Consider the following 27,252-nt stretch of genomic DNA (forward strand, 5'->3'; position numbering starts at 1 on the left):
TAAAAAGGTGAACTTAACCACTTAACCCTCTTTTTCTTTGTTTTTTCCAGGTATCACACATTCCCCCTCCTTCGTTCCAGTTCTCCCATCAAGGTTATGATCAGCCTTTCCAATGGTCATGGGTTATTTTCTGAAATGCTGCTTCTCTGATAAGGTCTTGCTCTATAGCTGAGTTTTGGGTTGATTTTTTTCCAGCACGGTATCTTCCCCAAATCAGATGCCCCTTAATGCTTACGTTGTCGTCCTTGCTGGGAGAGGAGAGTGCGGCGGGCGCCGGCGAGCCCTCCTTTCCGCGGCAGGGACGGCRGCGGCGGCGTTTAGCCCTCCGCACYTCCCCAGCGAAACGCTGAGGAGCCGCGAGAGGGAGCAGGCACTGCTCCGGGGGYGGCCACCACCGCCACCGGCGCCCCCCGAGGTGCCTCCTCCGCCCTGCCTGCTTCCTCCCAGCCTCTCTCGCTCCCAGGCATCATCCCAGCCTCGCCAGTGACATGSTTCTGCTCGACACCGCTGTTGCAAAAGGCAGCTGGAAATTTTAATGTGCGTGTTCATCCGTCAGCGTCCCCTTTACRGGCAGAATACGGTGTGGTCCTGTGTCATTGCACGATAACTGGCCCTATCAAATCTGATTTATGAGGGTTTTATTAACTTGAGCAATTTTAATTTATACTAGGCTGGAGCTGAATTTCCCAGTTCAACCTATTTTGGAGGCTGATTATTTCTTTCAAGTTGCCGACTTTGCTCTTGGTGTGCATTTGTACATATTTGGGCTTTCAGACACAGGTTACGGATACCACAGGAGCAGTGAAATCTCAGAGCCACGCTGCCCTGGTTGCACCTCTCTGATGGGGCTGCACTGGCTTCTCGTGGGATGAGGTGCTGCTTCTGCCCTGTGCTAAAGCTTTTTCTGGGCATTTTTCAGCTGTTGACCTAAACAGACTCTCATGTTTGGGAACAAATCAAGGGCATGTTCAGAGAGGGTGCTCTTCTCGAGGGGATGTATGCAACAGGAATGCTGGTCACGACAATTAATATTTATACAGAAGTGTGGTGCAGAAATGGAAAAATGGAAACCATAGAAATTGTGTTGTTAATCCACGCATAGAGGGAGCTGTGCTGTCCAGTTGAAAGCTCCAGGTCARATTTCTCTGAGGCATGTTGTTTGCCGTTGCATCATAGGAATGTGCAGCACAGGCAAAGTTAAGGATGATTTTGTAATCCRCAAATGCTGCAAGCAATCCAATTACTCCAGGGCCGAATTTCTTCCTAGATATCTGCTGAAAGGAGGAAGTTTCTCAGTCTGCGTATGAATTCTGAATTGGTGGGTCAAATAGGGCTTGTCTGAGAGAGAGGGGTGAGATCATGTCCTTGTGGATGACCACCAAGCTCAAGGGTYCTGGTACTATTTCTCATTTGCAAGACTGTGATACAAATGCATTTATTGGTGGATGCCAACTTGGGAGTTCTTCATGGTACGCAGGAGCTAAAGACACAGACCAAAATTTTTGAGTTGTGCTGGAGATGTTTGTAGTTTTTGGTGTGTTCTCGTCACATAGCATGTTACCCTTCTTTGGGGTCCTTGCTCAGAACCTTTTTGTTTATATTGTTAATCAGTAGCACTGGTGTGGCAATGGAATAGAAATATTTCAGCACAATTGCTTTGTGGCAAGTGCCAAAAGTCATGCAACAGAGTGCCTGTCACCTGGGACAGTGCTGACAGTCAGAACAGTGACTTTCTTCCACTTCGTTTTGCGAGACTGAAATCAGTTGAGCCAGATTAAGTGATGCTTACAGGACACATTCTGTAAGTAGGATGGGCTGTGCTTGTCTCGCTCTTCTACCTCTGACCAAGGACAGAGACTTCATAGTGCGTAGGTATGACAGCAAAGTCATTGAGAACGTTGTTTCTACAATGGCAGGGCAACAAGCTCCAGCTACTATACTTAGTGCTGTACAAACATAGGATGAACCTATGCCAGCGCAAAGCCTTCAGCTTGTACCTTCTGCCTCTGAAGTGAACCCTCCTGAAGGAAGGGCAGGGATGTGTCAAAGCAGGTGAGGATGGAGGAAAGTAGAGCCCTGGCCCCTCTGCTTCGGCATGCGCAGGGGGAGCTGTGACTCCCCGGGGCTGCACTCAGCACTCTGCTGTCTGCCTTCACTGCCTTTGTGGGGAAAGATGTTATCATGCGCTGCTCCGATAATTGCTCACACTTCTGCACCCAAATACTTTAGCTGTAAACTTTTAACAGAAAATAAGTACTGTTGCTTTTGCCAGCTAGGACCTATTTTTCCATTGTCGCTCATTTTTAGTTGTCGTATGGAACTGCTGTRGCATTTTTTTCAATGTTTAATGTGACCTAATTGTGCACTTCCACTGTCTGGGAGAATAAGCTGCTCTGATGTGACTGTTGCACTGAAACTGGTGCCACTCTGGAGCCTTTCCTGCATTTGCAGCTGGATGCAAGACAGAAGTTCCTTGATTTTTCTGTATCAGCCCAGCAAAATGTTGTGTGGCTCTGTATGCAGCCAACTGTTTTACATTATGCCTGGTAATGGGTTGTCAATTTTCAAAGGAAATATAACCTCTAGCTCTCTAATTTGCTCTAGAAAAAAAAGAGCTGTTTCTAATAATCCTTAATCTTTACTTGGCACGTTTGGTTTGAAGCAGATGGAGATAATGGGTTGACTTAGAGGACAAAAGACAAAGCAAGATGAGGAAAAATGCACAAAAGGCTGCAATGTTAGAGTAGGAACAGGAGTTTTTTGACACTGGGGCCTTGGTACTGCCTCCTCCTAGCATCTTTTTAAAGTCACCTTTGTGAAACTGCAACCTGCCACCTTGCCCCTTCCTCATGAGGAGCATGTGAGTCCGCACGTCCTTCTGACACCTTCTTAAGCTTGCACTTGAAAATAGGCCTTCATAAATCACCTCTGGGTAATGGCACTGAACAGGCCKTTATCTTCCAGGCAAGCTGAAGCCCAGCCGCAGCCGCTGATTTCTGGAACACAAGCGCTACAGCCCTGGAAGACAAATGCTAAGTCACAAAATAGGGATCAGGATAATTTTTATATTCACAGCTTATCCAACAACTGTCCTGAAAAGGGTTAGAAAATAGTCCTAGAAAAGTAACTCTACAATAGCTGTTAATGAAAGTTCTTCTGTTGCAGTCTTAATTATTTATACACAACAGGAAATAAGTGCATCGTGTTCGCTCTCCAGCAGGGAGAAAGAATGCAAATAATTTATACAATCTGTACATAAAAGCTTGCACTTCGCGTAAATTAAGCTGCAAATTCTAAGACTTAAAAGTTAGGAAATTTCAAAAATATGCTTCCTAACCTTCTGTGTGTTCCTGATGCCACAGTCTCCTGTTACAGGCTCACATACTTGCTTCCCACCTCCCCCTGGAGTACTCCCACCGCATTGTGCTGCGCAGGATGTTGCCCAGGGAATGAATCAGAGCTGTGTAATGAGAGAGATGCTGCCGCCGCCGGATGGCCCCCTGCCCACAGGCCTCCAAGTGAGGCAGGGGCTGCAGGAGCACCTACTCGCTGAGGTGGGTGGCTGGACCATGTCTGGAAGAGCAGGGTGCCCATCCTSTCACAGGTTTCCTGGGTGCTGCAGATTAAGTCACTTAAGCCAAACTTATTAGTTTAAGTACAAATCACATTATGGAAGAAGCCAGTGCTCCCTCAGAGGTTCAGAAACCTCTRTCGTGCGAGGTCCTGCCTGGAGGGGGTTGATCTATGAAGAAACTCGGGGGAAACGTGACCTGTCGTAGCCTCAGGGAAATGAGCCTCGCGCCAGCTCATTGCATGGAAAGGGGTGTTGTCAGGCCACCTGCATGCATCCTTCCCTGGGTGCATGTCCTCAGAGCATGGTGCCCTGAATCACCAACACGTCCCCGGGACTCCTGCGCTCACCCACAGTTCATCTACTGCATTGTAGCAAAGCTTGGAGGCAGCAGCAGATATTGAAGTCCCTTTGTATCAGGAATCATATACAAAAGAGCTAATCCCCATCTCAAAATAACTCTATCTAAACATGCTGCTATTAGGCTGCATCAAGGCATTCTTTAAGATATTCAACAGTCTCGAGCTGAATATGGAGTGCTGGGACACAGAACTCAGTATTATCCATTTTAAAAGGTATCCAAATGTTGACGATCTACATGGCTGCACTCGAGGTCTCGCAGTGCTCAAATCAGTGTTTCCACCTTGGCAAACACAAGTTTGTAGAGTTTTCGAGATGTTCTAGTGCAGAGAGAAGGCACCTCTGGAGATCCCTCCTAGAGGACACTAGTGCTTCCCTTCACCAGTCGCCAGAGCTGCTGATCCAAGTGGGCTGCGCAGGTGAATGCTCCACTATTTGCTGCGGTGAGAAGAGCAGTGAGAGGTGATTGCTAGCTAAGGTCGCTAAGTATTTCGTTCGCAACTGAACCAAACACTGTCAGCTCCGAACTTAAACTGATAAAGACAGAAACTTCGAACCCCAAATGTGCATTTCGTAACTGAGATGCCAAATGGAAGAGATGAGCCTTTGGGGGATTAAAATAGAGATTAGTCCAACTCATGTCTTTGGAGCTGGATGCATGCCCGTAGTTGTGGTTCTGAATTGCTTCTCAAGCTGGAAGGCATGTGGAAGGGAAATTGCAAAATATCAGATCTTGCAGGATTTCTACCATTTGAAGCCAGTCATGTTGCAAGACTTTGGCACTGTCAAGACTTAGTCTTGTTTTTAAAGTGAAGACTTAGCGTTAATTCTAAAACAAGCCTAACAATTAACTTGAACCGGATCTTTACAAGCATCTCTCCCAGAACTTACAGTAATGCCCTTTAGAACAGCTATAAATAAAAAGAATTGAGTTTTATTTTAAAATTGCAAAAGCAATATGCATCCCAAGTATTGAAGCACTGTGTAGTCTCTCCACAGACTGTGTGCAAAGAGCTTATGGGAGCTTTGGAAGCATCTCTAATGCATAAGACGTGCCAGTTACACAAGTGTGAACCATGGTCAACACGGGCTGCTCCCACAACCAGCTTCTTTGGCTGTTAGTGACACATGAAGGTGGAATTCATGTTTCCTAAAAGTTCTCTTTGTGGCATAGTTTTCCCACAGCTTGTATTTTATACAAAGTTAAAATACGGTATTTACAGAAGCATTTTGGTGGCATAGTGATTAAAAAAAAACTTTTGTGAGATGGCTCTGTTGGTGTCTTCATGTGATGTAGTTCATATCATACCCAACTGTAATTTAAAGTGAAAGAACTTGGAGATTGTGTAGTTAAGCATTCAAAYGTTGGGGAATATCAGACTGAAAGGAATCAGATTAAGTTCTGACCAGCGTAAATCCTCTCCCCTGTGCYGTGCCGTGCAACATGCGGAGCAGAGCTGTGAAGAGCGTCGGCGTAGCTGCACTTCAGCGAACGTGGCCCCACACCTTGTGGCAAAGGCCTGTTGAACACGTGCCAGGCAAACTGTGATTTCCCCCCCCCCCATAAGGATCATTGCCCGGTCAGATTTGGGAGGCTGTTTGTGGGGCTGCCAAAGAGCGCTTTCCTCGCTGCAGTAGCCCTTGCCAAATTGCAGCCCCAGACCATCCAATACTCTGGAGGCAGTGGAACTGCTCCTTTTTCAAAAAAATGGGTTTGACTCCTTAAACCTGGGCAAAACAGTGCATCTCACTCTGGTAAGCRCTGAGACATCTTAGCTGATTATAAGGAAATATCTAATTGTGTCAGATGGAGCATGAAAAAAAAATCAAGTGTATCTTGACAAAGTTATAAGCAGCTGGAAATAGGATAATGTGATGAGGCATATCAAGCAACTTTTGATAGTATGTAGCCCTATCACGTCTACAATAACCCTTTCATTCAGTCAGCTGGTTGAATGCTACCGTATTGTCTCTCAGACTTTCTTATATTTTAATTATTCAGTGCTCAGAAGATCAAATACTGAATGAGTTTAGAGGTGCAAATCTGGTGCTTGCAGCCTCCTCCCGTCAATACTGTATGTYTTGCAGAGCTTCAGCTCTTGTGTGCTAAGGCTTTGACTAAAATTAATTTGGTTCAGAAAACCAGCCCTACTCAAGAGGGGCTTAAACACACACTTAAATTCTCATAGGTGTCTGGCTGACTTACTCTGCTAAACCTTTAAGTTAAACTTGTGTTTCCTTGMATACTTCAATGTATTTTAGCAGGTACTTACCAAATGTTCACATGCTGTAATACTAGAATGAAATTCAGAACTTTGCTGAATGTGGATGCAGGTGTGGTTTTGCTTTGGTTTTCCTGCTTTGGGTGTTTGCAGCTTCTTGGGCTTTTTTGAAGTAGATGTTGTGTACAAAATGATTGTGTTCTATTTAATCTCTTCTATAGCAAAAAGAATATATTTTCCTACATATCATAAACTGTTGTGATGCAGAGGACAGTTTATTTCTAGGCATACTTTTTCTGATTTGTTTTTAGTGCCATCAGCCTTATCCTGTAATGTTAGGACAGTAGTTTTCCACACTGCCCACTCGTAGTTATAAAGCAATGAGATCATTTCATTTTTCATTTTGTGGGAAGCTTCACATTTGCAAATCTTTTCCTGATGCAGGATAGAACTTCATAAATCCTACTAATCAAATAATGCATAATGCAARTGGTTTCTTTCAGCAAAACTGGAAATGCAGTGTTTTTATTTTTACTGTATTTCATAGAAATTAAAAAAAATGTTTTCAGAATAGAAAATAGAATGTTCCATTGTAGAAAAGTTGAAATGGAGCATATTAYTCTTATTAAAACTCTCTTTTTTATCAACTTACAAACTGAATTTTTTCCCAAAGCTGTAACATTTCATTTTCAGCTGATCACCGTTTTCCATCAATTTGCAACAACTCTAGTTCGTTACCATAGAAGTTTCTTGTCAAACAAACAAACCTGTAGGACTTCACAAGAAGCAAGCTGTTAAAAATATTCTCTTCATCACGCATTTTCTTCTCTGTATGAGTTTTTCCGCTGATCAGTGTCTGTGTGTCCAAAATACGCTTTTCCAATAATATAATGAAGTGTCCTGCAACAGGTGATTTCTTTCCATCACTCTCACTGCTGAATGGGCCATATGTGAAATCTTGCTCAAACTTATTTTAAGCTGTTATGGATGGAACTTGACATAGAGAAATGAGCTGCATTTTAATAAGCAGCTATGTTTTATGAAAATAATGCTGTCTGGAACTGGAAATGTAGGATAACAGATTCAGGAGCCTTCACTGAGCAGTCCATGGTACTACAGAGCACAGTTCTTGCACACACAGCACCCAAGCTCGATACAACTTTGTCATAAAGAAACTGCTCAGGAATAATTTAGAACATGCTCTCAAAGCTCGGATAATATAACTATTGATTTCCAAAAGAGATAAAATTGTTTCTCTTCTATGCTCTGACTGCATCTTTGAACCATTTAATAAAWTTTTTTTCCTTACCCTGATACGTGTGTGTACATATTTTAGGAATGAGATAGAAAGCACATATTTAGCTGACTAAATATGTAGGGCAATTAAGATCAGTCAAGACTGAGCACATCCCTAGATCCTATGTGTGCCTCATGGCTGCTTCTAGCTATCACATGTCTTGAGTAGTGCTGTGGAATTACAGGGAAGGGGAAGAAAGGCATGACACCTATTTCAGTTACGGGTTTTTTACAGCTGTCAGGATTTCTTCGTTTGTCTTTTTTAACCACGTTACTACAAAGGTTGTCATTACTCAGTCATTGTGGCTTCTGAGATGATGGTACTTTTAGTTCACTGATGAAGTCCTTTTTTCAGCAAAGCCTTTCAGCATGTTTTACTGCAAACCATGCAGATAGGTCRCAGTCTGAAGTGACTGTCTTACCTGTTTTGTGGAAGGGCAGAGGTTTTTTTTKTKTTTKTKTTTTKTKKKTTTTTTGTTTTTTTTTGACTGTGCCTCTTTTCTAGAACTTCCGTCTTTCACCAGTCTTTCTACACCAAAATCAAAGAGGACTATTGGCATCACCAAAGTTTGCTTGAATCTGGACCAGGGATATTCCTGTAACTTCAGATATCTGGATCTTGTAGGAATGCTTTTCTGTGCATGAATATGACTGAAGCACCCCCAAAATCATTCTCACCATTGCAAACCAAAAATGACACCACTCTCGCACACTCCGCCRTTCTGCTTTATGAAGTGTGTCGTATCAAATGACTGTGATCTCGAGTCTGAGCTTTGCTTGCATTTGTAGTAATCATGCAGGACGTGTAGTATTTCCACCTCTTGTCAAAAGAGCCACTCATATAGGGGAAAACAGTCTTTCTCACTCTGCAACCTTGACAAAGATCGCAGTATTCCTTCAGAGCAAAATATGCATGTCATCTGGAAGCAATTACTCCTTTAAAAGTCACTTCTGTGAGTCAACATTGAATAAGCACTCAGCACTGAAAATGAAAACTAATAAACAGTGAAATTTCCAGTTATCCCACAGCCTGAATGACCCACGTTGGAACAAAATCATTTCTAGAAAACCTGAGCAGAATAGGCACAAAGCCGGCCTTGGATCCCAAAGCTGTCCAAGCTGTGCTGAGACAAAGAAATAAGGTTTGTGTGAAATTGGATGGCCAGGGTGGATTTTGTTCTGGTGTATTACGGGAAGAGAGGCGATTAGAAGAAACCAGGTCACATTAGCAGACCTTGCACATCTAGAAACATTGTGTTCAAAATAACTGAGCACAGCGTTTGTTGGTTTAGAGACAAAACTTACTTTTCAGAAGTATGAYACCTGGTGATCTTGCCCTTTTAAAATAGCCTGATGTAGAATTGCCACAGAGGCGGAAATCCAACTGTAGAAACTTGTGTGGGGGGATGTCTGCTGAACTTGTGAGGGAGCCAGTGCTCTGGGGTGCATCGTACTCTGCTGATCTTTGCTGATGCAGCAGGTCTCAGGGGCTTTTTAGAAAGGACCGATGGTGAAGCAGAGCCTGATTGCCTCAGGTTTCACCAGAAGTTGCCTTTGGCCTTTCACCTGCAACATATAAGGTGGCTGGGAGCCGGTTTCACCTTGGGAGCACTGAGATGTCCTCTCATACAGCCATGCACCAAGAGGGTCTGAATGAGGAGATGGTGCCGGGAGTGTGGCTTGAGGCTGAGATGGAGCACGCTGCCACTTAATGGCTGTAAATGCAAATTGTGTTCAAACTGGATTTTGTATCTCAAAAAGCAAAAACCACTTGTAGGAGTCTTTCCAAGACTTTGCATGATGTAATAATTCTGTTAAATTTAATACCAGTTGGAATGCCTTAGGTGTGTTGTGATGGACTCAGCAAAGCATGATGTTCTAGAAATATAGGGCAGCTTCTTGACCGCTCTCAGCCTGGCTTTAAGAGACACGATCTGGGCAGTTCTTATGCATGGACTGGGCTCCATGAGCAGCAGTTAGTGTGAGTTCTTGATAGGTTATTTTGTGTAATAACCAGGGAAGAATATGGGACCTTGGTGGGCCATCCTTAGCCTGGTTTCCTAAGGAAAYGTAGGTTTATCTGATTACGCTATGTCAGTCAGTCTTCTGGCCACACTTGAAACAAGAGGAAAATACTACATTCCTGTGAGTTTTATGAAAACAAGTGGCTGAGTAGTGGGGAGAGGGGCAAGTGTGAGCTCAGCAATGTTTAAAGGCAGTAACCTCTAATTGCCTAATTTACTGGTACCCTCTGCTAGCCAGAAAATAGCTGAAAGCAAAAGACGTGCATCCTAAGCAGCAGTTGACTTGATATGGAGTATCCTAAATCAAAAAAGCACAAAAAATATTGTCAGTGGGATGTGATTCGTAATGCTGGGTAATCTGAGTGTGCTCTACGTCCACCTTTTAGTCTCTGGATGCACAGCTGCTAAGGCAATGCTAGCAGGCTGGAAAGTTTTCCTGCCCTCCAGCTGGAAGAGAAGATGGGGAAGGATACACAGGTACAGGAATGGTTCTTTGGGAAATGCAAGTACATCATGCTGAAAAGTAGTGAAACGGTCCCACAGAGTAGTCGTCTCTGTAACTGCTAGTGAGCAGGATTTTCATGCATTCAACTCTTCTGAAATTCATTGGCTCCTGATCTCTTTTTTGTACGGCATTCCCCTGACTCCTTGTCTTGGTGCTTGCTGTGAGTAACCATCTGCCTTCACCATTCCTTTCCCCCCCCGTTCACACCCCTATTTCCCTCATAACATGGTGCAAACCTCTCTTCACCTGTGCTTGTTGCCCCTTTAGGGCACTGTGCATCTGCTACCTGCTGTTGACAGCAAACTGCTTCCCTCCCTAGTCCCTTTCAGCAGAGCCCTCTGCATATCAAGACAGTTGTAATTATATGCCAAGGATAGGGGTATCAGAGGGTTCATTTAAATAGATTAGCTTGCCTACTGTATGTTTTTAGGAGAAAGCTTTTGGGTCTCCACCACCCCAAACCCACCATTGACCCATCACTGTTCTCAGAGCACATCTACTTGTAGATGCTTGTCTCAGATATGTTTGCTTATGTGCAGATGCTACAGCGTGCCCCATCGAGCCTGAGATACAGTCCATGTTGAAACATGCCAGTGGGCCATCAAAAGAAAAAAAGAGAATTCTGCCCCAAACTAGGGCAAAGAATYATTGATTAACTAGTCAAATATGAGTGCTGGCCCTTTGTCCAATCAAGAAATATTTTCATCTTGAAGGAAGTGGTGCATCTGTTAGTTAGGAAAAATGGCCTGGATAAGGTAGGGATAGATCTGAGTAAAATCAAATCTGTCTGGACGTCCTAAAACCAAAGCCAAAAAAGCCCCACTCCTTCAGAGGAGAACAGACTGTTAAAGCTAACGTGCTGCACCAARTGAATGGCTAAGCTGAGACAGGCTCCCCAAGAGGGCCTAGGTGCTTTTGCACGGGATGGCAGGTATGCAGGGAAACAGAGCTACATGATAGATGCTTAAACGACCTCTCTCATTTTATGTAAGATAGGAATAATATTTATTGTCAAGGGCTGCAGGAAACYCAACTGTTTAATGGTCTGGGAGATCTTGAGTACCTACAGTTCTCCAAAAGGACTAGGTGGTAGTGCTGATGAATATATTTGTACTGATAAACATTGTGCCCAATTTGCATGCCAGCTGGATCAGCTACTTACTTGCTCTTCTTTTTGCAACCATAATTTTTATCATAAATATTTTCCAGACRTACATCAGTAGCTCATATCGCTTGGCTGGCAAGTCTAAGACAAGTCTGTCTTAGTGAGCCAGACGGTTTGTATAAAACAAGCTGACTCTGTACCCTATAAAGTGGTCATTTCCTGTTTCTTTTGATTCTCTGATCTTTTTCTTACTACCTATGGTACATCTGCAAGCAAATTGCAGCAGGGTRAGAATGCTATCACTCCACAGGCATTAACAGAGGAAATGGTGTTTTGCTAGCTTGCAAGTATTTTCAGCATTGTACTTCTTTCTAGTTAAAAACTATTTTTAAAACAACTTCAAGTTTGCTGGGTTTTGAAGGGAGAGGTTTAGACCCCAGTACTTGAGTTGAAACTGCAGTGTGCAGCTGCAGTAAAATGTGGCGTTGAAGCRTAGGTGTCATGCTGCATTGCACTTTTATGTGGAGGTAATCCTCCAGTGCTGGGGAACTCCGGTGATTACAGGTGTGGGACCCAYGCAGGCCAAGAGGATGAAAAGCAATATGGGGACTTGGAGGTAGGGGGAAGATGATAAAGAAAGACCCAACTGCAAAGTGAGAAAAACCACAGGGGAAGGAATGAAGCTGATGTGCAGAAAGAGGGAGGAGGAAGGAACAGAAGAATGGGAGGATGTTAAAACAGCAGAAAAAATACTGCATGTGTTGCAGCCCCCCAAGAGGCCAGAGCGAGGGTCCTGCTGGGCCAGGCACTGTTGAACATGTTGCAAGTGACAGTCCTGGGGCAGAAATTTGTGAGGCAAAAGGATGTCCAGAAGAAACACTGTTTGTCCTCTTCAGGGSAAGGCTGAGGAAGAGATCGCAGGGGAAGGGCAGGGGAGGTGTTTTGCCAGCCGGTCTGACTCTCATGCTCACAGTGAAATTGGTGACCGGATCATGGATCAGGATAGGACTTCTTCCTCCCTTCACGTACATCACGAGTGGCAGGGAGTTTATTTTATTCTTWGTTTGTTTGGTGGTTACTTGCAATGGTCTCTAGTAGTCCCTCCTCACCTTGTACTGTAACTTGCATGAAAACACCCTAAAGGACTGTGGTGGGTGGGACCACAGTTGCTGGACTGTGGTGATTGTGTGGGAAAGGGAGGATTTCATTTCAGCCCTTCTAAGCAGTTGGTTCACTGGCATATCTGAGACCCAAACTCCAAATGCTTTGATTTTTTTTTCCCTTTAAAACTTTAAGAAGTGGAAAAGGAGTAAAGAAGTGGGAAGTATACTGAAGTCCTTGCAGATTCTTATCTAGTGGAAACTGGGAGAAGTCTTTTTGTACCCCAGTTTCTTTTCATTGCACATATTACTGTAAGGTCATATTGAGAAGTCCTCCAAGGGACAGAGTCTGCTGACGTGAGTTCAGAGCATGGTCCTTACTCTCACTGCCTTACTATCAGCAGGGTGCAGCACCCCTCGAACACCAAAAGGCCCTTAATTTCTGCCTTTTGCCTGCAAGGAGGTCACAAATAGAGACTCTCTCAAGAGACTTTTGGAGCCTGCATTGTGGTGCAAGCTATAGCTGCTGCAGGCAGCGCAGGGGCTGTGCTGATTACATTATAGGCATTCTTCGAAGTTTCTCTTTGTTCTGCAGCCCAGAGCTCAGGGTCTGTAGTCAGCTACTCCCTGCCTTGCACTAAGTGAAGGCTGGACACACTTTAAACTGTCTGATAGATAGCTTGCCCAGAGGATGGAGCCTACAAAGCCAAAAGAAAGGATCTGCAAAGGTGGTGATCCCCTAAAATTAAGTATCTTGGAAGAGACCACCAGTACCAGCCTTCCTTGCAGATGAGTAGTGGTTGCTGAGATGCAGAGTTGATGGCTTTTGTTTTTTGGAAGAGAGACAAAAGAAATGAATGGTTCTGCATTTTGGTTTGAGGACTGATGGCATCTGGTTGTTATCTTTGGCACACAGAGGGTCCCAGGGAATGAGTATACTCTTACATGATGTGCAGTGATGGTATTTTTCCTTGTCTAGCTTCGTTATTCACAAGATGGATGCATAGCTTAAGCACAGGCTCACCAGTTGTCACTGAAGACGSCTTTCTACTCATATTCTGGGAGAGGGGAGAGGACTCACCTCCTACACATACCCATCTCCCTTCATTGACAGCAGAGGAAACCTAAAGGTTTCCTYAGAATAAGGAGATAGCTAAAGCTAGGTGAGATGAATTATTCCTCCTTCCCTCCCCCTCCTCCTCAGGATCTCTGAAGAAACCTATCTGCGACTGCAGGTTCAGAGGCAGACTAGTGAGCCTAGCTAGTAGGGGAAGCCTTAAAGCAGCAAAAGTGCCTCGTTGTATAATTGCATTTGGCCACGATCTGAATGAGAAGGAGATGGGGGGAAGCTGCGCAAGCTTACAGCCCCAGCCAGTGCTGCAAGGTGTAGGGTGTGCTGGGGGGTACTGAAGGAGCGACATTGCTGGTGTCTTTAACTGAGCTGCTTTGAACATGCTGGACAGTAACATCTTCATTCAGTCTTCGTTATGCGAATGACTGATTAAAATGCAAGAAACTGCTTGCAGTCAAATGCTGTAGCAGCAACTTGTTTCTTGTGGCTAAATTTACTTGTTAGTGTTCTTGGCCAAGCTGACTTTTCTTATCGCCCCAGTCAGAACCGGACAACCCCCAGTCGTCTCTATTGACCCTTCACACTGCCTGTGCTCACTAAGGAGCCTGTTTTCAAATCTGCTCCACTTTTCTTCCAACAGCTAAATACAAGTCTGATTTTAAATGAAGACTGTCCCCCACCCAGCTGTTCCTTATCCTTTGTGGTAAGGATAGCCAGTATGGAGCCGAGCTCTTTTCAAAATCCTGCTGCTTATTTTGATGACCAGACCAGGGGCTCTGCTTTTCCAAAAACGCTGACAATCTGCTATGCAACTGCATTGTGTGGCTGGAAAGTGTTACCCTAAAGAAGTTATTCTTCCTGGCTCAAGCTCTGTCTCAGATCAGCAGGAGATCTTTTTTATACTGTTTACTGTCAATTTCTCCAAGATTATTACTTATATCACTTTCACACATGCTTTGCTCTGGACAGATAAATAGTGATGAAAGAACTTGTTTTATTTTGGTGTCCTGACCTGAGTGATTCACTCAAATAACCTGGTGGTGCCTGGAGGACATGATTAAATATCTGTTATTGATTAAACAGCAATGATGGCTCCAGTTATAAGTTATATAGWACTTCTTTACACTTTTAAAATCCTGGCCCTGTTGATAGCTGGTGTGTAATCTAAATTCTCTTTCATAGGTTTTGCCAAAGTGCAAAGGAGTCCATGTGAGAAATGCTGTGCTTGGGTCATTTTTTTAGATCATGGGTGCAGTGAAGAAACAGCTTGTCCAGTTCTAAATATACTGCCTTTGACAGACATGAAGTAAGTCCACTGATTAAAATAGCTGCCTAGTTCCCAGWTGAAGATTTTACTGTATAACATCAGTGTTTGGCTGCCCTTCTGATAAACTTGGAGAAGAACCGATTTCCATTTTATTCCTTTCAAAATGAAAGACATTTGAGGATTGTCATTCAATAAGAATGTACCAATTCTAAGAATTTCTAAACAAGGCCTACTTTATAATGAGTGACAGCGGGAGCCTAGATTTATGGTAAGATTGTTTGGTTAAATGTAGCCTGAAGGAATGAAAAATGAGTAGCTTAAAAAAGAAATTTGCTGAATATCTTGGCAATGAAATCAAGTTGCCTGATTTATGAGAAATACTGAGTTATTGCTCTGCAAACAGATTTCTGAGAGTGATTTTAGATCCATGCCCTTTGGAGGGGCAGCTCCTGATGAAACGAACATATGGCGCACCTACTCCTCGGGAAGGATGATGGGGCAGATCCTCTTTCTCCTTATACAGCTCTAAACTGCTGAGTGGATGTTAAGCTGCCTTAAATGGGTGTCAGCGTTTCCTCTTTCTTAGCCTTGGACCTTCTGAGTTAGTGGATGTGGAAGGAGGGAAGTAGCTTGGCTACGGGACTGCCGAGCCCCAAGGATCCCTGCTGCAGAAAGGTCTCTTGGGGGAAACAAGTTGCAGAGGGCTGACAAAGCCCGAGGCCCATGTGAAGGTTAAAGAAGCATCCAGTGGGTTCAGGGGCTAAATAGTGAGTTCAGAGGACATTTTCGTCCTTTTGCCTTTGCATGCCTTGCCAGAGGGACGGTCTACCCCTTTGCATTTGGGGTGCCCCTCTCTAGGTGCTCCCATAGGCACACACACGGTTGGCATTGGGTACAACAAATGACCATGAGACCACCAAAGTTAGAGGTGACAAATCCCAGCTGACATTTGTAACAGTTATGGATGAAATCATGCCTTTGCTGAAGTCCATCAATGTTTTCTATTGACTTCAGTGGGATCCCTGATTTTCCTGTGATGATTTTTGCACATGTGTATGCACTGGCATGTGCTTACATGTGAATTCAAGAGACAAACAGAACTGCTTTTTCATGGGCTAAGCATCCAGTGTGTGYCAGTTCTCCCTAAATTTTCCACTCATTTTTCTGCATAAAATTTATACTGTGTATGTCACCAGGAGTCTTATTTTTGCCTATGAGAAGCTTGCTGTCTATACTGAAGTCATAATAGCTGTTTGACTAAAATAAGAACTCAGACTTCAAAATAAGAAACCCAAAACCAAACCCACAGATTTTTTTTTAAGGTCTAAAAAAGTTTTATTTCCTTTTTAAATGAATCTCTCACCACTTGCTCTGAACCTGCAGTCCTGCAAGACACCAAGCACTTTTTCAGCACATGCTAAACTTGAAGTCTGTGGAAGATCTAAGTAAGTAAGTGCTTAAAGCTAAGCACGTGCTCATGTATTTGCTGGATGGGGACAGAGCATTCAATGTTTTCCTCAGTAATATCTTATGTTCCAAAGGAAGGACCTTTGTTTTGCCAAACGGTTCATTTAGATTTTGCTATGTGCTGAGAGCTCAGGATAATCCCATTTGGAGGAAAGCACAGAGGAGGGAATGCTACACTCGGGAAAAGCTATTTTCAGTAGCTCTGTTTTCTCTGACCCCATTTTCCTAATTATGATCAGCTAATGCTGACAGACTTGTTCATAGAAATTAAACCCCATTTTATAGTACAAACAAGTCAATGAGGCCTGGAGTTGGACCCTGCTTTAGCATAAGTAAAATAAAGATTCCCTGTGGCTTTTAATTCCTTTTTATTTAGTTACTTAATTGAACCTGCACTGTTCTTCATTTGTAATTGATTACCACACGGAAAAGGTAATGAAACAGAAAACTTTATTTTCTCTCCAGTGATTTTTATGGTTATCATGGAAATGCTTTTAATGCTTCCTTTTGAGCCATAAAAATTCTCAATATAGGCAAAGGGAAGTTGATGTTAGTTAATTGAAAGTATTTACATGGTTGGAAGATTAGAAGTTGTTTTTTGCTGGTAACTCAGGTAAGGTTTTTCAGAAGGAGAAATGATCTGGCATTTTATTATTCCTTTTTGTTTTCAAAGCTGGACCTGCAAAGTTTGAGGAATGACTCCAAAACCTACTGAAGCCAGATGGCTATCATTCCACCTATTTCAGTGGCTTTGGATCGTGCTTTAGAAGCACATATTCAAGACATATTTATATATGTATATATATACACACACACAGGCCTATCTGCTCCACATGCAGCTTGTCACAACTTGGATTAATCTTTAAGCAAAGTAAGGAAGGAAAAAATGATACCTTTAGCAGCAGTACTGTTTTTTTTTTCTGGATTTCAAGAAAAACTGATGTAAATTCCCCAATTCTATTATCCCTTTTAAATCTCATTCCTCTCRCACTTCTCTCTGCTTTTTCAATTCATGAAATTTGTCTTTCTTCATTTTGTTTATGTTCTTTTGTTTCCTTTTCTTCCTTTTCATTCGTTGTATGCCTTAGCTACCTTCCACAGAGCAAGGACCCCTTGGACTCAAGTTTATGCAGTGCCCACAAGGTACTCAGCTTTTCTACCCTTCTTGAAGCTATGGATATTTCCTCATGATGCATAGAGCTGGTTGAGAGTTAAAGAACTCAAGCCTGAAAATCTACATGAGTTGCCAATTTTCCCCACCCCTCGCCTTTGTGCATGCAGCTTTTTGCCTTGAAGCAATTTTAATAAAGACTGTGTAACAACATGGTGTTGGCATAGCATGAGCAACATTATTCCATCTGTTTCTAGGCAAATGTAAAAACATGTGTTAGTACAACATTAAGGTTCCAATTTTCAACAGTTAAAAATCAGGCAACAGTGAAGTTACAGACTGCTTTTCAAAGCTATTTGGTGATTTTCATCGCCTTTGTTTTCGGGAACTCAGCTTCAGGCACCTCTAAAAAAGGTCTCATACTCAGAGAGAGCTGAGCACCCGCCCTTGGAAGCTAAGGCTCTGTTAGCTAGTTTGGTTTATGCAGCCAAAATCAATGCTTTTGGTTGACACTGTTGCTAAGCTGATATGTTCAAGAGTCCATTCAGTCTCTCGTTGTAGAGATGAATGAGGGCTGTAAAACTGTATTTGCACACATTTATCTTAACTTTCATATGAATTAACCTTATATTATGCAAAGGCTCCAGCATGCTCACTTCAGCACTTTGCCAAATCTAGATGGGTATAAAAAAAAGGAGCTTTAAAGGGAATATTCTGTGCTTTCCTGAATCAGGACCTTAACACCTAGTTTTATTTGCTTTTCTGTTAGTATTCAAGTGAATAATAGTAAAGATATGTCAGGCAGAGTTTTTACTAAACATCCCAATTTAAACAGTGATAACAGACTATTCTGTCAGTGCAATAAAGACTATTTGTGCCAAAAGTCTCATTTTAAGAGTTATGCTGGTACAGTCAGGAAATAAAGCAATGCAGCATGTGGCTTGCTGGCATTCGCACCTAGTGAGAACAGCTTTCACTGTCAGTGCCGCAAACCCAAAACAATATTCACAGGGAGATATTCATCCACACAGAGAAGTCCGACTACACAAGGTGCTGAGCAAATAATATTGAGCAAACATGCCCCTTGGTGCAAATCACGGTCTCAGCTTCTGTAGTCAGAAATTCTGTCAATAAAGAATTAATAAATAATAAATAGTATGAAATTAGTAATAAATAATAGAACTGTCTGACCACTGGAGGGGAAGATAACTGTTACTGAAATCAGTTCAAGTGACAAAGTCATCGTTACCTCTTTATCCCATCCAAACCTAACGTGGTGGTTTGGGGACCATCTTTTGGAAGTGTCRTAGAGATACCATAGATGGCATTTGTGGAGTCAATTTTCAAAATAAGATTGCTTTCTGTTTCTTGTCTTCTTTCTTACATGGCCTTACCTCCATGCTAGCTGAAGGATGGCCTGGGTCTAGAGTCACTGTAACGTGCAGTGGATCTCCCAGGCAGTTCCACGGCCGAACAGCCAAGCCTGGGTATCTCCAAACAACCGAGACTTTAATATTCTCCTGCTGGCACCAAGGGCAAAAGTCAAATCTATGGACTGAGTCTGTAGGTCAGCACTTAATTCTGAGCACCTACTTCAGTCCTGTTTATTCCTATTGGAAATTCTTGTTTTCCAAAGAAAGGACTTCCTTTTTCAAAATATCTGCCAAGCAAAGGGAAATGAAAAACAAGGAAAGGGAAAACATGAATAGATTCTGACTTTAAAAAACTCTGTAAGTAATGAACAGTGAATTACCTGAAAGTTCCTAGAGAAAAGGTACAATCTTGTACAAGTGGTTTGTTTCCTTCCTGTTTTAAACGATCTCATCAGTTCATGGAGCGGAAAAGGTACCATGCGAAAGATGAGTGACCACCTAGCACAACTATTAAATATTTAACAGCAAAGTGGAGAAAAGGTTGTCTGAAGGTAGTTTTTTGAAAGCTTTTTAGTAAATATTCATAAACAAACATACATTAAGAGAATAAAGGTCAAGCTGTGAATGACCTATTAACTAATCTTAGATTAAATATATAATAATAATGATTCAAAAACCCTGCTACTGCTGACTTTGCAAGACTGTGTACTAGCRTCTGTGGCCTTTGGCTTCATACTGAACGACCAGCAGGAATTGGTTGTCTTCAAGTGACTGACCTCTATAAAATATTTAAAGTTTTCTGTGGTAGTTAGAATAGTTCAAGGCCTTTTTCAGGTTCATCCTTTGAATGATATTGTATTAAGTCCCCACTAAAAAAACCCCGCCTTTTTAACAGGTGTTACACAAAAGTAGTGCAGAGAGAAAATTATTTAGAAAAGAACTGCTGTGTATGCTAGATATGGATATTACTCTGTATCTGACATGATAGCAACTTCTATTTGTGGCTACTGTCTTTGATGTCTGCAGTACATTCAATGTTTCTCACCCTGCTTACACAAAGCCTCTATGCAGCCTGTGGTTCGGAGAGGTTCGTTGGCGGTGGGGTGAGGAGGGGAGGGAGGTTGTGATTCCTTTTGCTTTCTCTGCTTCCTGCTGGTGGCTGGGCTAGTTTACTATGGTGCCCTAGTAAACTATAGTARGACACAGAGAAGCACAGTTTTAATATGGCAGCTGTGGTATCCGCTATGCTCGTTTGCAAACAAACCCAAGCAGGTGCTAAGTGGCCTCCCTTCGCTGCTCTCCCTCCTTTCTGCGTGTACGCCTCCATCTGTGCTCTCTCCTCGGCACAAAGTGCATGCATGAGATTCACCCTTGAAGGGACCAGCACCCCCAGCAGCTCTGTCCTGGTCTTCTGAGACTAGCGGGGACATCACTAGCCGACCTTTTGCAATGTTGTTCCATGAGCGAGGCCGCGGGAGATTGTTAATGTATGAAACATCTAGAACTGGCTGCTTTTGGATCTGCACTTTTTCATGAGATGTGACTCATCAGAGTCATCACGCTGCGCCCTCATAAAACGGCTTTTCTAGAGCCATAGAAACCACAAGATGCCCTTACAAGCCATTTCACTTTCAATGACTGCTAATAGAAGGTCAGCAGTAATCGAAATAAAGGAAATCTTAMCTGTCTTAGATTCCCCTTCTCTTCTTCAGTAAAAACAAAACTTGCTTACCAATAAATGCGTTTTAGCTCAGATGGGTATACAAGGCACTCCTGCTCGGTTAGCTGGCAGAAGACTGCCAAATGTCTACTCAAGTTCCTTGGTTTTTGTTCCTGCAAAAATTATTTGCTGCTTGGAAGGTACGTATCAGCTGCTTCAGATGACTCAGAACAGTGCTGTTCCATTCACATTTGTGATTTGATTCTGTGAGTTTAATTATCAACTGTTTTCTGTCTGTTGGGAGTCACTTAGACTTGGGACGAGGTACTGAATACAGATACAAAAGTCTGAGGGTGTAATGGAATCTGTGTTGTGCTTAATGTTGAAGTAAGACTGTTGCTGGGGTCTGAGACCTATACCCTGCTATATGACCTTGAAATCAGCATGAGTAATGTGATGTAAGGGATTATATGGGAAAACGGGCAAAAAAAAATACAACTTATTGCTTCCTCTGCACTGTTGTAGTTGTTTTCAGCTCAGTGGAGGTCTACAGGATAATGGCAGGTGACTCATGGCCAGGACAGCGGCCGCAGCACATTTACCCCGTGTCTGTTGGCTCAGTCCTGCTGACTGAAATCACTGGCTCTGCCCCAATATACAGCAGCAAAGTGTCTGGTCTTGCTTGGATCTGCTTGAGAAACGCTACTTGTTTTTCCTTATCCACAGTCTCACCCTATGAAATCTCCCAGTGTATGACTAACCCGCTCACGGCTTTCCTCCCCCACAAGGGCGAGCACGTCTGGGGAGGCTCCAAGCAGCACACGTGAGAGGGCTGCTTCTGCCTTTTTCTCTGAGTGTTTTATATGCCTTCGTAAAGGAAAAATACCTAAAAATGGCTGGTAATTGCAGGTGAGGAGATAACTCTGCGACAAATGAGCGCCTCTGCAGTTCCTCTTGGGCACAGCCTGTGGGAGTTTAGGAAGTTGTGTAACTGCAGGAATGTTTCTTTCCCAGCTCAAGCAGCTCATGCCGTTACAGGACTCATTTTCTGGAGGCCAGAGTCAGCCAGAAATGTTCTGAGTCTTTCCTCATGGCAAGGACAAAGAGAAGGGAGATTTTAGGAATCTCCCAGCTGAATCTCACAGCTACTGAACCGGGAGAACCTCATCATTTAAAACGAAATGTGGACTTAACGTTACGTGTCTGGTACTACGCCTGGGCTCTGGGTCGCTCTGAGATGTCCTCGCTCAGTAGAAGAGGAGATCCAGCTCAGTCCTGTTGTTTAGTGACCATGTACCTTGCACCTCCTTTTAGTTTCACCAAATAAGGAAAAGGGAAGAAAATCAAGGGAATAAACCAAAGTGATTCCCTCCAGGATAAACTGAACATGGTGACAGACTAGAGGCAATGGCRAGCTCCCCTGACTACAACAATCCACGGCCGATGGATGATGACACAAATACTTCTGTCCTGTGGATTTTACTGGAGTTTGGATGTTTCACATCCGTGACACGTGATGAGATTTTCAGGTTTCGTATTAAAAAGTGTTTTGAAACAGCATCTTCTACAGGGTCATCAGTATCAACAGAATAGCCCAAAAGACAGAGGTAACAACATTTCAGTAAGAAGAATACTAACTCCACTCACTTCTCTGTGCATTGTTATTGATYCTCTTCATGGCTATCATTTAATGACTTCCTTTTTGCAGTACCAAGGGCTCACTAATGGGACAGTCTTTAATATTTAGGATCTAGAGTTCATTTGGCTAAAGCTGGAATTATACTTTCTTTGGCTTGTTTCTGTTTTGCTTTCCACTGATTGGGAATTCTCTAAAAAAAATCTCAAAAAGAAATAATTCTGTCCCATGCTATGGTGATGATTCCTAAGGAGAAAAGCAGATTGCCTCATTTTTAGTGCAAAACTAAAACACTTAATYTGGGGATACCCAAAGATATACCAGGCTGCATTAGAAGTAGAATTAATCCATTCACACCCAAGAGTAGAAAGGGCTTCATGTTGCTATTAAACAGAGCTTAGAGATCACAGTCAGCGTTCTGCCTGGCTTTAGAAGTAACTGCTGATAAAGTCAATACAACATATTTTACAGTGAACAGTATATTGAAGTATCCTCTAAAATCCTAGAGTAAATACTGAGTATTTGAAGATTTAAAGTAATTGACACTCCATCAGCTGCAGAAATGGGACCAGCAATCAACCTAGAGGATATGAATCGGATCTTGTGCAGAGACATAGATTCATGAGCTTCAGTTTGGAACATCAATAAAAAAGTCACTCAAAGATGGTCTCACAGCAATGGGAGAATTTATATTGGAACAATGTGTGTATGTAAACATATACAAAATGTGCTTAGTAGGTGACCTAAAGATAATCAGAGGAAAATATTCATGGAGATCAACTAAAAATTTAGCTTCTTGTCTAATTATCTTACACGAATGAAGCACAATAATCAGAAATTGTTTTAAACAATTATTTCCGAAACTCCCACATTCACTTGACCTTTTCAAACTCACATTACAGCARAAAGGTAGAGCTTATCTGATCAGGATTCTGCATACCAGGTTTTACCTTGGCTTTCCAGCTTCTGCAGGAAAACTGTACATGACCTCTAAGGATCACTTGAATAAAACATAACACAAATCCAGTCTGAATATATGAATCTTTGAGATTCTAATATTGTATGTTAATGAGCTGCTGCTGCTGGGCRCTCCTCAGATGGTACCTGAAGAGATGGTTTGGTAGGCATTTGCTCACTATTGTAAGAGCTCTCTGCTTTTTTCCAGTGTAGAAGTAAGTTCACAGYCTCCACTACTAAACCTGTGAAAGCAGCTCCCTGAGTCCGTTACGGCTTTGCTTTGCAGCTGTGGCATTTCAGAAGGGCCCTCGGCCTCCTCCAACACAGCACAAAGCCTGGGAAACAAATATTACTCACCTCGGGCTTGGTCCCGTGTTGGGTTTGTCTGGGAAAGGGGCAAGGCTGGCGAGCCAACGTATTTCAGCAAGGGTCTTAGACATATGCACCAGACATGGTTGCACCAAAGCTGGCCTGAGACATTCAAGGTTTAGAAACATTAAAGCTTGCAGGTGTGCTCTGTCTGTCTGTGCAGAGTAGGTGATTCAACAGCACGTGGAGTTGATATAGTGTAAGTACTCATTAGAAGGACTGGCACGTATGAGGTCATTTTGGCTTTCCCTGCAAACATCTGCCATTCAACATACATAACAAAAGAGCCATTTTTTTTCCTTTGTGGAGAGCAAAAGGAGAACAGAGATAAAGAAGACGTATATGAGAGAGATATTTTTCATTCCAAATCAATGACCGGTGAACAGGAAAGAACTTGAAAGTTATTGCTTATTGAGAAGTTGGCACGCTGTGTGCTTAAGCAGGTACTGGAAAGAATAAGATCCTGCTCTCCTTCTCTTTTTATAAATGAGGATGATGGTGTTCAGTTGCAGAAATTTTAGCCCGAGTCAAGTGCCAGATATCTGTAGCATAATTCTGCACTGAATCCCATTACYCCTGTTACATTGGACAAACTGGGAGACTACTTTCCATTTTTGCAAAGGGAAAGCATGATTTACTCTCCTGCTTTTGCTTARCAGGCCAACACCTGAACCCAGAGTGAACAGGTCAGTTCAGGAATAAGATGGGCCTATGGAGATCAAAACAAYGGTAAGTGTCAATGTGCAGAACAGGGGTCTTTTCTATGTAAAAGCAGCGTATTATTCCCAGTGCTCTCGATTACTGAAAGCTCAAATTGTGCTATTGGCCTAAAGTGGCATTTAGGTTGTGTGTCTCTAGCCACAAACATGTGTCTCCTTTGGAGATGCACTGTCTCATGGAAACAGTGCAGCATTTTTTCCCTTTCATAACTTCATCTTGTGTGGAAAATTTGGATTTAAGAATTACACTAAAATGCAACTGATTTAAGACTACGTGGAGATTTGAATCCTGATGTGAGTCATTTAAACAGATGCCATGACATATTAATTGCACAGAAAGAACTTGCTGTACCACCTCTCTGGTTGTGTTAGTGGAATTTAACAAATTATTTATTTATTAAGACATGTCCTCTGGCACATGCACATTCTGCTGGAAACTGTTCAGATGGCAGCTCAGAGCTTTCTGCCCAGAAGCAGTGTAACTCTGGCTGGAAAGTGTCTCATCAGTGTCACTAGTGAAGGTGGGAAACACAGAAGTGTAACGGGACAAGTTTGCTCTACTGCTATTTGTCCAAACCTTGTAATTAATAATTTCCCTTTGTCTTGCAGCTCTATCTGAGAAGTTTTCTGTGCCCTCCGTCTGTTACCCACCCAGCAGCACCTGCAGCTTTGCTCCTCAACAGCTAGGAGCTTATTACCTTTGCATCTTGTATATAATATAAAATATTTCTCTTGTTTACCACATGCTTCTTTTGCATTTTGGTTAAGCTACTCAATTTATGATCTTAAGTTTAAGCATATGCTTAAATCCTGGATTYTAGGCCACACTTAGAGAAAGTGAAAAGGGATGGATTATACAGTATTCTTTAATACCTTTCTGAATTTRTCTTGCAATACTCTTGAAACCTATACACTTCTTTTCCAGAGTATGCTTGACAYTAATATCAACAAAGCAAGCAAGTCTGTCCAGGTGCACTGCTCTTTGTAAAACTTCCRCCATTTGTTGTTTATACTTCATTCAGTATTTAACAGATTTCTGGATATTTTTTTTGCTATTTTCTGTCTCTTGTTTCCTCACATGTCACTGGGACCACAGGGGCAGAGCTCTCCTATCCTAAAGCAGTTCTCCATCCTTATTGCAGAGGAAGAAAGGGGCAGAGCGAAGCATCTGGAGGGCATGGAAGTAGGATAATGAAACACATGGGAAGTAATTGCTAATCACCGGAGGCAACCAGGGCACTTGGTGCCCCTAGTACACCTGGCCATATTGCTCCACTTTCTTCTCTGTCTGTGCCTTCCCTCAAGAGGAGTCTGCTGCATGATGACCGAGGTAAGCAGAGAGGCAGAAATGCGGCCGGGGCTCCGAGAGCTGTGCCTGGGCTCGCAGCTGCCCTGCAAGCCTGACACAAGGGAGAGCAGCAAAACCAGCTTTTGTTAGCAGAATAAAGAGGCCTCCTGGCAGAGAAAAGAGTCACCCTGGTGCATACGACCAGAACTGTTCGTTAGTCCCTCTTCAGACTAATGCTGTCACCTTGCAAACTGCCAGGCAGGGCAATGCCACCAGGCTGTTGTCCATGTGCAGCTGGTGCAGGTCCAAACCCATCACTCCTGTGTTTTGCTCATTGTTGGCAGGTCGCTCTTGTCTCATCATCATTAATTTCTGTGAACAAATGTGTGGGCTATGTGGATACATGTGTAAGTGTGTATACATGTCCATGTGTACATGCACGAATACAAACTCGCGCATGCAAACCATGCACTGCACCTGTGGTACACAACATCCTCTAAAAGGCGGGTTGCATCTTAGAATAAGTATAGGAAATATTTATTAGTAGGAAGCTCAGAAAGTAATTAGAAACATTTATCAGCATAAATGCAGCTTTTTTTCAGTATCTCACTTCCCTAAAAGTGCTTAATTCCTTAAGATKCAGCTTCTCCATTTTAGATTTATAGTACCAACCAGAAATGTGAACTTTCCTTCTCTCTTTCTTGAACATCTGTAGTATGATAGTCTAATTCTTCTAGATGAGCCTGGACAGCTACATGCATCTCCTTAGCTCATAGGTATCCCACTGGCATGAGGGAGCCTCAGACACATGGCCTGAGCCTGGCACTCTGTGCCACCTGAGTTACTGTGGCCACTGTCTGGGTGCCCCTTCCTGCACGGAGACTGGCTTTAATCCTCACCATAGCAGAACTGCGGCATCGTGAAGGACAAGGCAGGTGGATGTTGGTGGGTGAAGAAATAGGGACTGGAAGGAAGATGCAGGATATGAGCAATCCCTCAGCCAGGGCTCAGCCCTTAGCAGGGCTTGGGAGAGGCAAGCACAACTCTGGTAAGATGAGGGCTTTCAACACGATGATAGGGGCTTTCATTTTCCAGCTCCAAGCTGCACGCTTTATCGTCATTTCTAAGACAGCAGAGCTGATGATTCAGACCATCCAAAATCACACAAAGAAGTATCTTTTGTTGGAGCCCTTCAAGTGGGCCATGGGCCACAGAAGTTGAAAACAGTTGAACGTAGAGCTTGTCTTTTTTTTTCAAGTTTACCCATTTCGAAAGAAGGATTTTTTAAATCTCTGTGACAGGAGTGTTCTGAGATTTCATTTACTGATGTTTTAATATGGTTTTGATCTTCAAGTCAAAAGTCCAGTAGAAGAAGATGTCACCACAAATAATAAAACAAAACCTTCTCTAGTTTTAATGTTGAGTTCTTTTATACACATGATTATAAGAGTCAACTCATTTTCTCTTGTCTCTACCAGTATCTAGCTTCAGAAAAGAAGGAAGCAGGCTGATGAGCAATGCAATGACTAGTTACCATTTGGTTCTTTACAGAGATTGAATGTGGCAGCATCTTAGCTAGCTCATACAATAATCATGACCTCAAAAAGTTAAATATTTCATTATGGTGATTTTGTTATTTGTAGTGATCTCCCATGGATTCATAATTGAAAACATCACAAAAAAACCTGAAACAAAACAATCCTCCCCCAAACAACTGTATATGTCTAGATGACCTACATATGTTTCTTGTTCCTAGTTATGAATGGGTTTCTTTTTAATATAAATCTTGGCACAAGAAAAACCATTCTACTGACGCTATTGATACTATTGGCCGAGAATGTTTTTAATAACACAGAATTTGTTGGGACAGAGCATGAATTAGTTGTCAGTTCTTAAAAAGTCAAAATTTAACTGCTGATCAAATGGTCAAAATATGACTTGTATTAATGACAACTTTCTATATAAATTCTTTCTGTAACCATTAGGCTAGAAGCCTAAAACCTGACAGTGTGGCAGCTCGTTTAGTAGTTACAGTCTGGAATTCAGGCTCCAGGCTTCTATTCCTGCCTGAATTTCTCACATTTTTCAGAATTTTTAATTTTTTTCATTTTGGCAGGAAAAACTGAAAATAAGCTTAGGTCAGCCTGAAA

General features: G+C 42.6%; 1 protein-coding gene across 2 annotated transcripts in view; it reads left to right on the top strand.

Annotated features, from left to right (window-relative positions):
- SOCS5 (suppressor of cytokine signaling 5) overlaps positions 1-24,553 on the top strand; it is a 120,362-nt gene extending 95,809 nt beyond the window's left edge. For both annotated transcript variants that reach the window (XR_014897132.1, XR_014897131.1), the window contains 2 exons: positions 23,755-23,824; positions 24,424-24,553. The gene's annotated coding sequence lies outside the window, so the exon portion shown is untranslated. The remainder of the gene's footprint in view (positions 1-23,754; positions 23,825-24,423) is intronic.
- The last annotated feature ends 2,699 nt before the right edge of the window (positions 24,554-27,252 follow it).

Source organism: Rhea americana, unplaced genomic scaffold (genome assembly GCF_003343005.1).
Source record: "Rhea americana isolate MKP2758 unplaced genomic scaffold, rheAme1 scaffold_44, whole genome shotgun sequence".
Taxonomy (NCBI): domain Eukaryota; kingdom Metazoa; phylum Chordata; class Aves; order Rheiformes; family Rheidae; genus Rhea; species Rhea americana.